The sequence below is a fragment of the Sceloporus occidentalis genome, unplaced genomic scaffold (assembly GCF_023333645.1).
Source record: "Sceloporus occidentalis isolate IW3139 unplaced genomic scaffold, rSceOcc1.0.p SCAF_20, whole genome shotgun sequence".
In the NCBI taxonomy this organism is placed as follows: domain Eukaryota; kingdom Metazoa; phylum Chordata; class Lepidosauria; order Squamata; family Phrynosomatidae; genus Sceloporus; species Sceloporus occidentalis.
Window position 1 is genome coordinate 402,047 of NW_028317000.1, and position 12,510 is coordinate 414,556.

The 12,510-nt window shown below is 39.5% G+C and overlaps 1 protein-coding gene across 9 annotated transcripts in view; it reads left to right on the forward strand.

Annotated features, from left to right (window-relative positions):
- Positions 1–12,510, forward strand: part of LOC149301690 (receptor-type tyrosine-protein phosphatase U) — a 332,194-nt gene that overhangs the window by 107,326 nt on the left and 212,358 nt on the right. Inside the window, exon 1 of one of the 9 annotated variants that reach the window (XM_089483678.1) lies at positions 4,452–4,499. The exons of the other annotated variants lie outside the window; for them this stretch is intronic. The gene's annotated coding sequence lies outside the window, so the exon portion shown is untranslated. Of the gene's footprint in view, positions 1–4,451; positions 4,500–12,510 lie in introns of those variants that run through there. 9 annotated transcript variants of the gene reach the window in all.

Below are 12,510 nucleotides of genomic sequence, written 5' to 3' on the forward strand. Positions count from 1 at the left end.
GATACACCAGCTGCACCCCATGCTAGAACAGGAGGACCTAAAGATGGTAGGGCATGTGCTGATAATTTCAAGGCTGGACGTCTGCAATGCACTCTACATTGGGCTAACTTTGTACCATGTCCGGAAGCCCCAACTAGTTCAGAATATAGAATCATAATCAAAGCATCCCCAACAGATGCCGTCGGGGATGCTTTGATTTGGATTTCCTGCATGGCAGAATGGGGTTGGACTGGATGGCCCTTGCGGTCTCTTCCAACTCTATGATTCTATGATTCCGGCAAGTCACACACTCTCAGCCTCAGGAAACCTGTGACAGGTTTGCCTTAAGGTTACCATAATTCAGAAACTACTTTAGAGGTCCAAAACACACTGCAGAAATAATCCAGTTTGAAACCATGTTAACTACCCTGGCAAAGTGCTTGTGATACATTTAGCCTTCTCTGTCAGAGAGCTCTGGTGCCAGAACAAACTGCAGTTCCCAGGATTCCCTAGCACTGAGCCAGGGCAGTTAAAGCGGTATCAAACTGGATTATTTCTGCAGTGTGTTTTGGACCTAAAGTGAGTTTCCAAGGAGTGATACCTGATAGTGCCTGCCTCTTGCAAGTTTCCAAGTAGTGTTTTGCAGAGATCAAAGCGTCCCTCTGCATAAACTGTGAGTACAGTATTTAAAACAAAAACACAAGAAAATGGAAGGCGAGAGAGTAAAAACTTGTAAAAACATACATTTTTTAAAAAAGACAAGTGCCCAGCACAATAGCCCCAGCATCTGTTTGTCTAAAATTTGGCAGGAATTGTTCCCTCAGGAGATGCTATGTTCCTTACAAATTAATTGCATCCAATTCAATTTAAAAGACTATAGAGGTGATTTTCTCTTTAAAATCAGATCCAAAGCAGGGATAAGATCATACCCTCAAAAAGCAACAGAATAAAGCTGCTCCCCATTGCAGACACCCCCCTCCCCATGTCCACAAGCAGATGTACATTTCCATGAAACAGAAATACCTTTTTGCTCATGTGAGCTGGGTACTCACTTTAGCGACCTACAGAAGGATGCAAGGCTGAGTCAACCCTGGAGCCCTGGGATTGAACCCACAACCTTGTGGCTGCAATACTGGCTGCAGTACTGGCATTTAACCACTGTGCCATCAGGGCTCCTAATGAAAAGGTACACTCCACCAACAATTTAAATGCAAAGCAGCAACAGGAGAGACAATATATCATGTGATAAGTACTACCCCAAAATGTCTTTATCCTGTTGAAATTCTGCTTTCTGACCTTGTGTGATAAAGTCCCTAGTCTCTGGAACTTGTACTTTCTTTTAGAACCCAAATACTGAAAGTTAAGCAAAACATGTACAATGGTCTTATCCAACCTGCTGTCCTTCACATGTTGGGCTATAGTGATTTTGATTATTTGGGAAGATGGCAATTGCAGTCTAACGTATATGAAAGACACCAGGCTGAGGAAGACTGATGTATAAGCTGATAGATTTGGTTGAGTGATCTTTGTTCAGGACTCTTAAAGATATAATCATTTACATACTAAACTTGGGATTTAGCAATGATAAATACACATAGGATCTTACTGTAGTATCATTTATGGCCGAGTTATTTTGCTAACTATATAAAACTAATTATTTTACTTGGACATGCTGGGGTAGCTGTGTGGGCCATTTAACAAATGCAAACAAAAATCCATCAGTGATACCATTATTGGCCAGCCGAAAGTCACAATAGGCTTGTTGCAAGCTTTCAAAGCTCCATGGGCTTCTTCATCAGCCAAGATGTTACAAACCAAACAGGAGGGAAAAAACACTTGGAGATTATAGTCAGATGCCTGCGTATTGTTTCAGTCCTTAGTAAAGATGGTATATTGGGGAAGATACATTTTATTAGTATGCAATCTTTGGACTTCATAAAATATATAATGTCAAAACAGTTTTCCAATATCATAATTGGTCTTATTTATTAATAATCATAATCTTTTTTGTGGGTTTTTCGGGCTATGTGGCCATGTCCTAGAATATTTATTCCTCTAGAACATGGCCACATAACCCAAAAAACCCACAAAAAACTATGGATGCCGGCCCTGAAAGCCTTCAGCCTCACAATAATCATAATCATTGAAGTTGGGTAGTATACATGATAGTTTTATTACTAGATCATCTGCCAGCAGTTGCATATGTACCTCTCCTGCCATAAAATGTTGGGAAGTTGCTGTGATGGGTTATACAGTACAAAAGGCTATTGCTAAGACATGGTGACCTCAGACACAAGTGCTGAGATGACAATGGGAAGGAGGCAAGCATGAGTCAAGCCTGTTCAAGATCATTTCTGTGAAAAGAATCTGGCTGTAACTACAAAGGAGTGGTATGGTAATGAGAGGGGAAAATGTATTTTTAATTATAACAAGTAAGAATTAAGCCTGCCTGGAATTTGAAATTGTGTGCTGTTTAATTAGGCATTGTTAAACTGCCTAGGACCTTGAAGCAGTGGTACTTGCACTGGTAATCTCTCGTTTGATTTCTGTAAAGCGCTCTACATGGGGCTACCTTTGAATCAAGTTCGGAAACTTCAATTGGTGCAAAATGCGGCAGCCATATTGGTCATCGGAACACTTAGGTCAAACCACATAACACCAGTTCTAAAATCCCTTCACTGACTCCTGATTAGCTTCCGGGCGCAGTACAAAGTGTTGGTTATTACCTTTAAAGCCCTACATGGCTTGCGCCCGAGTTACTTGAAGGAACGCTTCTCGCCCTGCACTCTCAGAACAACTGGGAATAATCTATTGGATTATCCAAAGACTAGATTAAGATCTGCTTTCACTGTGGTAGCTCCCAAATTGTGGAATGGCTTGCCAGTGGAGATCTGTCTTATTACCCCCTTATATGTCTTCAAGAAGGCACTTAAGGCAGATCTCTTCTGGCGAGCCTATCCCCCAGACCTGCTATAACAGCTTTAAGACGACACTCCACTCGGAACATGTATGGGGAATCAGATATTGATATTGCACATGTATAGGTTTTTGATGTGTTTTAAATTTTTCTTTTTATTTTGAGAATGTATTTTAAATAATTGTAATTTTATACTTGTGTTGTTCTCCCGCCTTGATCTGTAGGGAGAGGCGGGATATATATATGTATGTGTGTGTGTGTGTGTGTGTATATATATATATATATATTAATGCTTGCTGGTCAGTTCTGCCAATAAACATAATTGGAATGGATCTATAGCTTCTTAATAAAGGTTTTCTGAATTTAAAAAAACTGAAGGTAGGATTTTTGAACTTAGTATCCTGTCAGACTTGACTTTGTACATTTTATGATGATGTCAGTTCATGAATGCCATTCATTTTTTACTTAATAAAAGTGTTAAGTACAAAATAATCCTAAAATAATCCAAAAACTAGCAACATATGTGATAGAGAATACCTCTTACAGTGGGATGGGGCAGGGAGAGAAGTTAATATTTTTTTCAAGCTCTGATTTAGTTCCAGCATTGACCATTGGCTAAAGTTAAGCTTTGTGTGATCAGTAATGCTAATCAGTAATACTACCTAGAAGCAAGAACTATATTAGGGTGAACAATTTGTGGACTTCTAAGTGTTGGAATATGACTTGTATCATCCTTCACTTTTGGCTATACTGGCTAGGACTGATGGGAGGTACAGTCCAACAACAACTGGGAGCCATAAATTGCCAAGCCCTGATCCATATAATAATAGGATTTGCCTCCAATTTGAAGAGTTTCTTCGCATTACGCCTTTGGTGGAATGCTTCCTGTGGTGGTAGAGAGCAGCAACAGGATTTCAGTGAGCGCCTGAATTTCTCACAGTGCCTTCAATTCAGTGGGAATTTATGTTGTTAAAAATGAGGTGTCATTGTTAGAAATTAAAATTGTGGCTCCTTAAACTCAGCTGTCCAACGTTCATTGGCGTAGCAAGAGGGAAAAAGAATTAAGGACCAGGTAACCTTGGTAGCCCATGACAAAGTTCTGGGGCATTAACAGCCACCTGAGGGCATTATGTACTGGTTCTGGACCTGAATGATGCTATCAAGTGAATTTATAGCAGAGGGAAGGTTCAAACTGGGAACTGTCTGATTTATGGCTCATGATTTCAGTCACACTGATTTGTGGCAGATTAATTCCTTGCCATGCATCTTTCAAAATTCAGAGAAAGGGAGAAGAAATGACCAACATTAATGTTTCAAAAATAATAAATAGGTTCTGAGAGTTCGCTGGGTGTTTAAGGGAAGATTTGCCATTGTTAGTTTTGCTTGAGCAGAGCTTTTTTAATGTGCCTGTTCTTGTCAGCCCAGGGGAGCCAGCCTTAGTGATTACTGAAACTGTCCTGCAGAAAATGGTCTTAATAGAATGATAAGTCAATGAACGTCATGCTTTGGCTGTACCAGTGAACATGCCATATCATTTTTCTTTTAGAAGTACAAACCGAAGACCCTTTGGACTTGGCCAGAGAAGAAAGTGTAGAGCAGAAAGGTATCACAGGGTCTTTGTCAAAAGGCAAATGTGTGTGTGTGTGTGTAATATTCATTGCATGAAAGTAACAGCTTGGCTGCTAAGCTTCATCATTTTCTGGGAAGAAGATTTTGCTGGAATTGAGAATTAGTTCTTTTAATATATCTCATACCCTCCAACTGCCCCACTTTGTCTTAATTAATCTGTTATCCCAATCTTTCAAATTATTTTTAAGTGTTCCAGTTTCTCTCTTCCTCTTTCCATTTCTCCCTTTGTCTCCAGCTTATTTCAATTGCTGCAAACTGAGTTCAAAGTGGAAACATAGTTTGCACTCAGTTAACATGCTGGTGGCAGGGACATAGCCAAGGGGGGGTGTCCATGGGGTCCGGACCCCACCTTCCATTAGATACAATAAATGGTGTGTGCCGCCACGCCCAAGCCCCATTATAATGGTGGCATTTAGTCTGCTCCCCCTTTCCCAAAATCCTGGTTATGTTCCTGATGGTGGGGTGGAAGAGAGGAAAGCAGGGGGGAAAGGTAGTGGTGGTGGGGGGGGAACCTTGCCCTTCCCTGTAGGCTCAGGCAAAAGAAAATTGCTGCAGCCTCTCCTAGCTTTATCTGCTTTTCTGAATTAATAACTTTTGTCATCTTGACCGCACTCTGATTTTGCTTGCTCACGTGTGTCCTAGTTTTCATCAGTGAAATTTTGGTGAATATGAAGCTGAGCCACAAAGCCGTTTACCATTGCAGATTGCTAGCGACATTCCTCTCCATCACACCAATACTAATAGTAATACTAATACTAAAAGAAGGGGTTTCAGAAAGCATGGGAGTTTCTTGAAGCACAATTTCAAACAGTTTCAATGAGGAGGGGAAAATGGGAGGTGTCTAAAGAAACTAGGATTGATGTCTAAATAACATTCAAAGTTATCTTTGAATGTTATTTAAACATCATGGGGAGTTTGTTGGGATTTAAACTGGGATTAAAAAGGCATTTTCCCAGCAAAGTTCCAAGATTGCGGCAAAGATTTTCAGAGATATTGCGATAACAGAGAATTTATCCCTGGAATCCCATAAATGACTTGTTGCTGGTTGTTCCCTGTTTTTTCCTGGGATAAATCTTCTGTAATTACGATGTGTCTGAAAATCTTTGCCGTGATCTCGGGACTTTGCTGGGAAAATGCCTTTTTAATCCTGATTTTTCCCAGCAAACTTCTTTTGTGATAAAACTCAAAAGGGGCATGTACAAGAAATGGAAAAAGGGCAAATCTCCAAAGAAGAATTCAAAGAAAGAGTCAGCTCGTGTAGGGAGAAAGACAGAAAAGCTAAAGCACAAAATGAGCTCAGGCTTGCTAGAGAGGTTGCAAACAATACAAAGGGCTTTTTTGGTTATGTTCATAGCAAAAGGAAGAACAAGGAAATGGTAGGGCACTGCATGGAGAAGGTTACAAAATGTGAATAGGAGACAGAGAAAGGGTAGAACTACCCAACACCTCCTTTGCTTCGGTCTTATTTCAAAACCAAAACAGTGCTCAACCTGGGAAAAACAGAACAAGTGATGCAGTAGGGGAAATGCAGCACAGAATAAATAAAGAGATAGTAGAAGAATACCTGGCTGCTTTAAATGAATTCAAGTCTGCAGGGCCAGATGAACCCAAGAGTATTAAAAGAACTGACAAATATTCTCACAACCATTGGCAATAATATTTGAGAACTCCTGGAGAACAGGAGAAGTCCCAGCAGACTGGATAAAGGCAACTCTTTTTTAAAAAAAGAAGACTCAATTACTGCTCAGTCAGTCTGACATCAACACCAAGAAAGATTCTAGAGCATATAATTAAACAGACAGTCTGTAAGCACTTAACAAATAATGCTGTGATCACTATAAATCAACACGGGTCTCTCAAAAACAAGTCATGCCAGGCTAATCTTATTGGGCTTTTTATAGAGTTACAAACTTGGTAGGAAATGCAGTGGGTGTAGTATAACTTGATTTTAGTAAGTCCTTTGACAATGTCCCCCACGATATCCTAGAAAAGTAACTAGTAAACTGCGAGCTAGAAAATGCTATTGTTAGGATGCTTTGCAACTGATTAAGTGGCTGAATCCAAAGGGTGTTCATTAATGGCTCCTCTTCATCTTGGAGAGAAGGGATTAGTGGGATGCCAAGGAATTCTGCTTAGGGCCAGTGCGATCAAATTTGCAGATGACTACCAAATTAGGAGGGGTAGCAAATACCCCAGAGGACAGGATGAGCATTCAAAAACAAACAACATGACTTTCACATCCGGTCATATTAAGCATGCCTAATGACCTCAGCTCCTTCTCCAGTTGCCCATGGCCATTCTAGTGGCATTCTTGAATGTAGCCACACTGCAGAAATTAAACAGTTTGATACCATTGGCCTAAAAAGGCCAATGCTATTTTAGGCTGCATCAATAGAAGTATAGTGTCTAGATCAAGAGAAGTAATAGTGCCACTGTATTCTGCTCTGGTCAGGCCCCACCTGGAATATTGTGTCCAGTTCTGGGCACCACAATTCAGAAAGGACATTGAGAAACTGGAGCGTGTCCAAAGGAGGGCGACAAAAATGGTGAAGGGTCTGGAAACCATGCCCTATGAGGAACGACTTAGGGAGCTGGGGATGTTTAGCCTGGAGAAAAGAAGGTTAAGAGGTGATATGATAGCCCTGTTTAAATATTTGAAAGGATGTCATATTGAAGAGGGAGCAAGCTTGTTCTCTGCTGCTCCAGAGAACAGGACCCGGAACAATGGATGCAAGCTACAGGAAAAGAGATTCCACCTGAACATTAGGAGGAACTTCCTGACAGTAAGGGCTGTTCGACAGTGGAATGCACTCCCTCGGAGGGTGATAGAGTCTCCTTCCTTGGAGGTCTTTAAACAGAGGCTGGATGGCCATCTGTCAGGGATGCTTTGAATTGGATTTCCTGCATGGCAGGGGGTTGGACTGGATGGCCCTAGTGGTCTCTTCCAACTCTACGATTCTATGATTCTATGATTCATTTTACCTGCCATGACTCTATGCTGTGGAATCCTGGTATTTGTACAGCTGGCCTCCCACATTTGCTGCTTTGACTTTTGTGGTTTTGATTAGTATATTCTCTCTAGGAATCTTTAAGTCCTCCAGTAAAATTCTGCTGGAGTTGTGTTGGAGATTACGAGAGAAAACACTTCTCTAGGCATTTGTAGGTCCTCCAACATGATTCTATAATCAACTTCTGGCAGAGGATCTCTGAACCCCTGAAAATGCCAGCCACAGATGCAGGCGAAACGTCAGGAATAGATTCTTCCAGAACATGGCCACATAGCCCAGAAAACCCACAGAAAACTATGGATGCTGCATGTGAAAGCTTTCATCTTCATGTTGACTATACAGTTTCACTGGAGGACCTGGAGTTTCCTAGAGACATGTTCTCTTAGTAGTTGGAAGATAGCCATAGTGGTACCTATTCACAAAAAAGGTAACAAAAAAGATCCTAGTAACTACAGGCCTATTAGCTTAATAGATATTGTTTCCAAAATATACTTGAGGTTCCTTTTGAATAAACTCAAAAGCTGAGTTAATGATAATAGAATACTCACGGAAGAACAAGCTGGATTTAGACAAAATCAATCTACCATTGACAACTGCTTTATTCTAAACTATATGATTGCCAAATATACTAACAAAGGAAAACGTCTATATGCTGCATTCATAGATCTTTCCGCAGCATTTGACACAGTGAACAGAAAAATTCTATGGAACAAACTAATTGACCTTAAAATTGAATTGCGATTGTTATTAATCAAAGCCCTTTATACAGGTACTAGTTTGAGAGTGAGATTTGGTTTAAACGGGGCCTTGACAGATAAAATTGATACATGCAAAGGGGTAAGACAAGGGTGCTTATTAGCTCCCTTATGATTTAGTTTATATATTAATGACCTGCCATCTGCAATGAAAGATTCTGCAGTCCATATGCCAACAGTCCTACATACTCCTTGTAACATTTTGCTTTACGCTGATGACATGATTTTGTTATCATATTCTCAAGTAGGTATGCGGAGATTGTTAAAAAGACTTAGTGGTTATTGTCAGAATAATTTTCTGACTATTAACAAATCTAAGTCAATCATAATGGTATTTGGAATTCAGTGAATGCAGAGTCATAGATGGTAATTAGAGGGTGAGCCAATAGATCAAGTAAGGAGCATCTCCTATCTAGGTGTAACATTCTCAGAAAATGGATCCTGGTCATGCCACCATCAAAAGAGTTCACTTAGAGCAAAGGCCCGCTTGAATCTCACACTTAAACTAAAAGCTCACAATTACCCTGGCTCTCTAACCCCAATAATTAATGTTTATAAAGCTAAAGTTACACCTATGCTTTTATACACAGCAGAAGTTTGAGGTCTAAATCCCATTTCAGTAGTTGAACTAGCTCAGTCTCAACATCTGAGATGTATATTGGGTGTAGATAAGAGGACATCTGTGGTTGCTGTTAGAGTGGAACTAGAAATATATTCAAGTTATTCGCAAGCCAAAATCAAAGTGTTTAATTATTGATGTAAAATCAATGAAATGGGGCCAGATAGCCTACCAAAATTATGTCTCTTAGAACAGTCTCAATCCCATCTTGAGTCCTCTTGGCTTAGACAAATAACAAACTTTGTTAAGAGCTGTGGTCTCCCTGTAACCTGCACAGTCAATGAGAAAGCAAAAAAGGATGCGAGACAGAGAATCCAGGATATCGAGGTCCAAAAAGATATAGCCACCCTTAGTAAGGTAGTAAGGTAGGCAATTTAAAATGGCTGAGCTGTTTTAAATGCACTTTTCAAAGACCTAACTATCTAAAAATACAAATGCCAAAATACCTGAGGGAGGCATTTACTCAAGTTAGATTTGATCAACTTGACACAATGGTAAGATATGGTAGATTTAATGGTATTCCTTACGATGAGCGAACTTGTATTTGTGGAGGCAAAGAGACTGAAGATTTAGCTCATATTCTATTCAAGCGTGATTTGTACCAACAGGAAAGAGACCAGTATCTTGGTCCCTATATCAGAGATCAATGCTCTGGGATACCCATGTTAGAACTTCATACTTCATGAGTGGTCAAGATTCAAAAGTATCTATTATCACAGCTCGGTTTCTATGTAAAGCAATACAGTTGAGAGCTAGATGTGTGGGGGCAATTGGTGATGAGGAATTTTGATGTGTAACTGATGTTCAATCTTTTGTTTTATGTACTATCAGTTTAAAGCCGTTTCCCCCCTTCTCTATTTTTTGTATTTTGAATCTTTTATATAGATTTTTATAATCAAGTTTTATAATTTTGTTTCATTGATGGGTTTTGTACTTAAATTGTATGGCATTCACATGGTATCTGTACGGTATTTTATTCATATTTTAGATTTATTATATTTAGCTTTTTCTAATTTCTATAGAATTTTTATAGTGTGTTTTATCTGCTTTTGTGTTATTTTGATATGGCCTGAGGGCTAATCAATAAACATTGATTGATTGATATAAGATTAAATAAAATTAGTAAAAATAATAGTTTTTTTTTTCATTTGCGGTTTATCCACATTCACGAAGGTCCTTCATCTCTAACCCCAGTGAATGTGGAGGGACCGCTGTAGTTTGGAGAGGCACCAGAGCTCTCTGACAGAGCAGGCTTAATACCTCACCAAACTACAAATCCCAGGATTTCACAGGATATATCTCCCATTTCTTTAGGAGTCTGTTTCTTACTGATTAGATTTTTTCCCCTAGGACTTACTGACTTAACTTTATTTTCCTTTATAGTAGACTTTATTATGGATTAATAGAGCCTGAGAAGGAATTTAATGTTCAGCCTGTCATGTGTCAAATATAATTGACAGCAGAACTCTTTTCTTTCTCCACGGTATTTGAACCTGAACTTATTTAAAATTTAATATTATTCAAAAGATTTTTAGGGCACACTCCTACAAAGTTGTCAGGGCAGAATATAACAAGGACAGAAAAATGTAAATGCAAAATATATAAAACATAAAAACCATAGCAAGAGAAGTGACAAAGCAAAAACAACAGGCTTAACCACTCAAACCATGTCAAACCTTCTGAAAACCATGTCAAACCTTCATACTATTGGTTTTGCATTTTAAAAGCCAGGCAAATGAAAATGTCTGAGCCTGGATGTCAGACTGGCATCACAGTGAACAGCAGGTGAGCCTGCTAGGGAAGAATGTGCCATACGAGTGTGAGATGGGGCACAACTGAGAAGACCCCTTTCCCAGTTTCTAGATAGCTAACTTTAAATGGTGGGAAGATTCAGAGGAGATTTTCAGATATCAAGTGCAGGGACATAAACTACAGGGATTATACAGTGGACCCTTGTTATAATAATAATAAAACGCTGGGGTTTGGCTCCAAGAACCCCTTGTATAACAAAATCCATGGATGCTCAAGTCCCATTAAATATAATGACATAGCAAAATGGTGTTCCTTATAAAAAATGGAAAATCAAGGTTTGATATTTGAAATTTATACATTTTTGGAACATTTTCAAACTGTGGATGCTTGAATCTGTGTACAAAAAATTTGTGCATAAGAAGGGCCAACTGTATTCTCAAAATACATACATACATACATACATAAATGAAATAAAGAAATAAACTGCCCTGTGCTTTCTTGCATACTTATTTATTTGTATAGATTTGAATGTAACAAAATATATTTTAAAAAGCTCTAAAACAAAACAGTAAAAATCAATCTCAATTGAAAATAGCAATACTCAGGGCTTGTTTAGATGGGGTAAATAAAATAGTCTCACCTTGTTATCACTGTCAGCTGTCCAGATGATGTATAGGATAATTTTGGCTGAATATGGCCCTTCCAGCACTTGGGGCTTTCATCTGGAGAGGGGAAAAAATGTGGGGATTTACTCTGGATTTGGTTGGAAAATGTCATATTTGCTTATGTGTGTGGATGGCACTCCATAACAACATCAGTGTAAAGTTAGTGGGTGAGACAAGTTCTTGGTGGGTGGGACTGGTTGGGCCAGGCAAGCCTGATGTGTATCACCATGTGTTCCTAGTGTACTGTATGTTCAGCCATGAAATCAGTGGTGATAGGTTAGATTGGGACACCCCTTCCCTCTTCCTCCCTGTCACATACAGGACCATTTCAGTTCAGAAATCCAGAAATTTCCTACAGTAAAACAAGAAAATTTAATTCAGAAATGAAAGTTGTTTACAGCAGACCTATATTGTCAAGTCTAAAGTAATTGCAGTTACCCAGCATAATAAAAGCACATAGCAATTGAGACTATGGATGGGTTGGACCCCATTCTCCCGTAGAATAAAATTTTGCATTTTCTCTTTCCCAGGATCTCCTCTCCTTCCAACCGTGTACCAGCTGTTCTCATGAGACTGGCCTTGAAGCTCCCAGTGTGATCTTTGCCCCCCACGTATCTACTCATTAACCACCCCCAGGAATATAAATCACCAACATCACCCTATCATCCATTATTAATAATAGTATAAATTCTCAACGTCTCAAAACAAATTTCTAAGCAGCTATGGCAGGAGATCTGAGGGACTTGTATCTGACACTCTATTTCATTCATGTTTACTGCTTGTACTCTTCCCGACTCTTCCAATCCTCCTTCAGTCATTCACTCATGTGGAGATCTCGCACAGGTTCTCCCTCATCCTCTCATCCATACATGGCAGATCTCTGCATGAGCAAATGAGTGAATGATCAGGGCTGACTGACCCTGCATGGCTTCCAAACTCTTGGACTGCAGCTCCCACCATTGGCTGTACTAGAGGGATAGGCTAGATCTAATGGGGTTAAGGTACAGAAGTGCAGATTTTAATTGAATTATAAAGTCAAAGACATTGGCTACACCAGCTAGGAGCTGCTTGCAGTCTGCTGAGTTCAATGCATTATAGTATGTGCTGGAGACAAAGAAAATTACAGCTTGGAAAAATTTTGGACTACAGCTCCCACAATCCCTCTTCTAGCTATAGGACTTGAAGA